The sequence below is a fragment of the Ahaetulla prasina genome, chromosome 10 (assembly GCF_028640845.1).
Source record: "Ahaetulla prasina isolate Xishuangbanna chromosome 10, ASM2864084v1, whole genome shotgun sequence".
Lineage (NCBI taxonomy): Eukaryota > Metazoa > Chordata > Lepidosauria > Squamata > Colubridae > Ahaetulla > Ahaetulla prasina.
The window spans coordinates 25,269,557-25,275,610 of NC_080548.1; positions in this window are offsets into that span (position 1 = coordinate 25,269,557).

Here is a 6,054-nt window from a genome sequence, read left to right on the forward strand (position 1 = left end):
CTGCAAAATCCCCATTCCCACCCCACTCCAGGGGAAGGATACTGCAAAATCCCCATTCCCACTCCACTCCAGGGGAAGGATATTGCAAAATCCCCATTCCCTCCCCACTCTGGAGCCAGCCAGAGGTGGTATTTGCCGGTTCTCCGAACTACTCAAAATTTCCGCTACCGGTTCTCCAGAACCTGTCAGAACCTGCTGAATAGCACCCATGGTTTTAACCATCGTTTGTTTCTCGTAACTTCCTTCGTCATATGGCCTATGGACTCCTAGGTTTGTTTATCATCAAATGCTTTGATGATATGGGTTGATTTAGGAAGCAGGTCAATTGTGTGAAAACGGACCAAAGTGTAACATTGGCAATTCTTGGAGTTGGAGTCCAAAGATCTTAAAGTTGCCAAGCTTGAGAAATTCTGACTTTAGAGACACTTCCAAGAAAGGCAGGCATGGGGTAATTTTGGCTAATGTCAGTCTTGGCTGGTTTGTTGATTTGTGTGTTTATAGTTCAGCGTACTGTACACATTCAGAAAATGTGACACAATCTATGACTTCCAAGGGTGACATGCTAGTGGGACATAGGACAGTTGGGTTAGCAACATATAGAGAGATGTCTCTGCAAATGTGCATCCACGGCTGAGAGAACACAAAGACAAAAATTAGCAAAGCAGAAAAGTTTCTTTTGCTTCTTCCTTTTCCACCCACAAAGTGGTCATATGGTTATGTATATATATATAATTTATTTATTTATTAACTGTTTCCACTTTCTGCACAGCAAAAAAGGAAATGTGAGTGAGCGGTGCTTTTATTAAAGGTTTTCTTTATGGTGGGGCAGTGGAAGAAATTTGAATTTTCTTTCTTTCTTTCCCCACAAATAAAATCATTATTTTTAACCCAAGTGATCTTGCCCCAAAAAACTAAGATCATGGCTCCCGGCCCTCTCAATTCCTGGCAAATAGATGGGGAAAAAATGGAGATAATGACAGATTTTATTTTCCTGGGTTCCAGGATCACCACAGATGGGGACTGCAGCCAAGAAATTAAAAGATGCTTGCTCCTGGGGAGGAAAGCTATGGCAAAGCTTTAGGGGCCGTGATAGCTCAGGCTGTAAAGAAGCCTGTTATTAGAACACAGCAGCCTGCAATTACTGCAGGTTCAAGCCTGGCCCGAGGTTGACTCAGCCTTCCATCCTTTATAAGGTAGGTAAAATGAGGACCCAGATTGTTGGGGGGGCAATAAGTTGACTTTGTAAAAATATACAAATAGAATGAGACTATTGCCTTATACACTGTAAGCCGCTCTGAGTCTTCAGAGAAGGGCGGGATATAAATGTAAACAAACAAACAAAAAGTTAGACAGCATACTAAAAAGCAGAGACATCGCCCTGCCAACAAAAGTGTGTATAGTCAAGGCTGTGGTTTTCCCAGTTGCAATGTCTGGCTGTGAAAGTTGGACCATAAGGAAGGCGCCAAAGAATTGAGGCCTTTGAACTCTGGTGCTGGAGAAGACTCCTGCGAGTCCCTTGGACTGCAAGGAGAACAAACTGGTCAGTCCTAGAGGAGATCAACCCTGACTGCTCTTTAGAAGGCCAGATCCTGAAGATGAAACTCAAACATTTGGGCCACCTAATGAGAAAGAAGGACTCACTGGAGAAGAGCCTAATGCTGGGGAAGATTGAGGGCAAAAGAAGAAGGGGAGGACAGAGAACGAGGTGGCTCGATGGAGTCACTGAAGCAGTAGGCATGAGTTTAAATGGACTCCAGAGGATGGTAGAGGACAGGAAGGCCTGGAGGAAAGTTGTCCATGGTGTTGCGATAGGTCGGACACAACTTCACGACTAACAACAAATCTTACTCCAAAGGAGGCTGATCTGGGATTATTTTTTTCTGAATAGTTACAGAACTTTAACTTCAGCACCATTTGTTCTCTTGCTATCACACTGTTAAAGTAACATGTCAGGGACATTGATTTATTTACAGGTAATCCTTGCTTAAACACCACTTGTTCAGCGACTGTTCAAACTCACAATGGGCAATAAACAAGGGGTAATTATGGCAGTCATCATAATTACGCCCTGCATTTCCACTGATAAAGGTAAAGGTAAAGGTTTCCCTCGCACATACGTGCTAGTCGTTGCCGATTCTAGGGGGCGGTGCTCATCTCCGTTTCAAAGCCGAAGAGCCAGCACTGTCCGAAGACGTCTCTGTGGTCATGTGGCCGGCATGACTCAACGCCAAAGGCGCACGGAATGCTGTTACCTTCCCACCAAAGGTGGTCCCTATTTTTTCTACTTGCATTTTTACGTGCTTTCGAAACTGCTAGGTTGGCAGAAGCTGGGACAAGTAACAGGAGCTCACCCCATTACACGGCAGCACTAGGGAGTCGAACCGCTGAGCTGCCGACCTTTCGATCAACAAGCTCAACCTCCTAGCCCCTGAGCCACCGTGTCCCTTGATTCCACTGATACGTGATCACAATCCGAGACCTTCCTTGCTGGTTTCCAACAAGCAAAATGAACGTGGAAAATCAGCAGGAAGTCACAAGTTGTTGTGCTGTAGAAAAAGAAGAAAAAACCTCAGAAGAAAGTTCAAGTTGCCTCTTGAAAAAACAAAACACCTTTGGGACTTAATAACAGAGTTTCCAACCCCAGTTAACGTTGTTAAGCAAAGATGATCTCTATTATTTATTATTTATTTTATTTATTTTATTTGTCAATCATATAAAAGATAACAGGTAAAAGTATAAACATAATTTGGATACATGAAAAGAGTAAGTAAAAAGGAACATTAAGATAGGGATGGTAGGCACGCTGGTGCTCTTATGCACCGCCCCTTACAGACTTCTTAGGAATGGGGTGAGGTCAACAGTAGACAGTCTAAGATTAAAGTTTTGGAGTTTTGGGGAAGAAACTACACAGTCATGTAGTGCATTCCAGGCACTCTGTTGCTGAAGTCATAATTTTGGTAATCGAGTTTGGAGCGGTTTACCTTGAGTTTGTAATTATTATTTGCTCGTGTATTGTTGTGGTTGAAGATTGACAGGTAGGACATTGTGGTAGATAATTTTATGTACTATGCTTAGGTCAGACTGAAGTCGGCATAGTTCTACGTTGTCTAAGGCCAAAATTTGGAGTCTCGTGGCATAAGGTATTTAGATTTAAAGTGATGTACATAATCCCAATAGCAAAACTAATTTTGTGAGGTGAGTTGGGCTGAGAAAGAATGATTGGTCCAAAGTCACCCAACTGGCTTTCATGCCTAAGGTGGAATTAGAACTCACAGTCTCCTGGTGATTAATTTAAAATCACCCATTCAGTTTTCATGCGTAAGGGAGGACGAGAAGTCAGGGTTTCTGATTTCACTGCTTTTAACCACTACATCAAACTGCTCCTTTTGATATAATAAATGTCACCATGGTAATTTAGGGTATACTGAGTAGATGCCATTGTTTCAGAACGTTGAACTGGAGCAAATGATTCTTATAGTGACATTTGTGGGCTTCTAGATATTGGTGGATTTCTCATTCCAGCAATCCAGGGGTGAAATCCAGCCAGTTCTGACAGGTTCTGGAGAACCGGTAGCGGAAATTTTGAGTAGTTCAGACAACTAGCAAATACCACCTCTGGCTGGCTCCAGAGTGGGGAGGGAATGGGGATTTTGCAGTATCCTTCCCCTGGAATTGGGTGGGAATGGAGATTTTGGAGTATCCTGTTGTGTCTCGTCTGCTTTCACCGCAGCCGGGGCCTTCTTATCTGCTTCCGAACGCTGAGGAATGTCCTAGTATGCCTCCCAGCCCCATGCCCCATGCCCAGACAGGCTGAGGAGGAAGAAGTACCTCCAGCCCCCAGCTCTGGCTCCATGCCCAGGCAAACGGAGCAACTAGACCCCTCCCCCACAGCATGTGAGCCTGAGGTAGGTCAATTACCAACAGCTGCAGACTGGAGTGACCTTCGCTTCAGAAGACTTGAAAGGCAGAGGCAACAGAAGGAAGGGAGGGGCAGACCTGGATAAGTGCTGAGTCATGGAGCCACACCCCATGGCCTATATAAAGGATCTGCTTTCTGGCATTCTCTGGGTCAGGCAAAGTCTAACATATCTTGCTGAAGTCACTTTCTGGTCTCCTGCCTGTCTTGAGAACTTTGCTAGGACTTTGGCAGAGCTGCAGAGGCACGCCTGATTTGGATTTCCCTGACCCGGCCGTCAGCGGAGGAGTGGGACACGACATATCCTTCCCCTGCCACGCCCACCAAGCCACACCACAGCCACCAAGCCACGCCCGCAGAACAGGTAATAAAACAATTTGGATGTCACCACTGCAGCAATCCCTCATTACTAGCCCTCAACTGAGATTTGCATTCAGCCCTACAGTATCTGGAAGACCCAAAGCTCCCAATGCAACCTCCAGTTGCAACTCTCGTGGCTCCATTTGTCCACCTTATTAATTTTACTGTGTGCTTTCTGGATTTGTGCGCTGTATAAATCCAACCACTGGCTGTCAGCTGCCACCTTACTCTTGTTTACCATGGGGTGACAGCCTTGAACTCTGGGGAGGGGGGATGGGAGTGTGGGTGGGAAGTGAGAAACTGAAAGTTTTAACTGCTGCATCTCCCCAAGACACTGCTTCAAGGTCACCTGGCTGGGAGATGAACGCAACTGCATATCAACCTATTCTCCAAGTGACCATTCTGAAAGCATCTTGCTTCAACCTGATTGGATGTGTGCGTGTGTGTGTGGATGTGTGTGTGAAAGAGAGAGGGAGATAGAGAGAGGTGGTGGGGAGAGAGAGGGAGGGAGAGAGAGAGAGAGCATGCAATGGGAAGCATTCAATCAGTTATATCTGGTTCAGGCAAACCAGTAGCAGGGGCTGTGGGAGGCTCCACCCATCCACCCGGAGGTCATCACATCCGATTTTTTTTTTATTGAAAAAGTTTTAAAAAAACAAAAACATCTTTCCCCCTTTCCCCCCCCACCCAGAAAACCCCCTTCCCCCCTCCCTCCCCCCCCCCGGCTTCCCGGGTCAATCACAAGGTATTGTTATACATAAACCAAACATAGAGTAAAATTTTTCCCTTCCAATCCAATTAACCTCATCCGAATCTTTTCATCTCCCAACCCCCTCCCCATTACATAAAATAATACTTCCTAATTATTCAAAGGCAGTCTGATATTTCTTAATCTGATATCTACTTTGTAGATAATCCATTTTTTCCATTCAATTAAATATCTTTCCTGCGTATTGTCTTTTAAAAAAGCTGAGATTTTAGCCATCTCAGCCAAATTAATGACTTTCAGTATCCATTCTTCTATTGTAGGTATCTCTTCTTTCTTCCAGTATTGTCCAATCAACAGTCTTGCTGCTGTTATTAAATTCAGAATCAATTTAGTCTCAATCCCTGTACAATCTGTTATAATTCCCAAAAGAAAAAATTGCGGCAGGAACTTTATCTTCTTCTTCAGTACATTTTGAATAATCCACCAAATTCTTATCATCACATCCGATTTTTTACACTCTGCACATGCGCAGAAGGTCCTGCGCATGCGCAGAGGCGGTATGTGCATGCACTCACATTTGCAAACCGGTAGCAAAGGTAAATGAATACCACTCCTGCAGTGAAGGGAGGAAAAGGTGGGACTTAGGCATTTTGGGGCGCAATTCTCAGTTCTGGCTATGCATTGCTGCAATGCACTTGGCTTCTAATAAAATTATACCTTTCTCAAGAAATGAGCCAAAGATCATTTCGAGTTAGAGGTTTAAGTGCTGGCAGGTCAGACACTGGCATTATTTTATGGTTCAGTGTACTAGTGCAGATCTAGTAAATGGATTGATTCTATAACACACTGAAATGTGCTGGGTGAGCTCAGCCCATACAGCACTAAACAGATCAGTGCAATGCAACGGATTCTGTAAAGTTTTGGGGGGGGAAAAGCTGCTCCTGTTGCATTATTTCTCCAGATTCTACCACAGACAGTTGCAAAGAAGGTATGCATTGTCCGTTCCTGGCTACAAAAGGTTGGTTTGAACCACACCCTGGGAACTTTTGATCTGTAGACTTGCAACAGG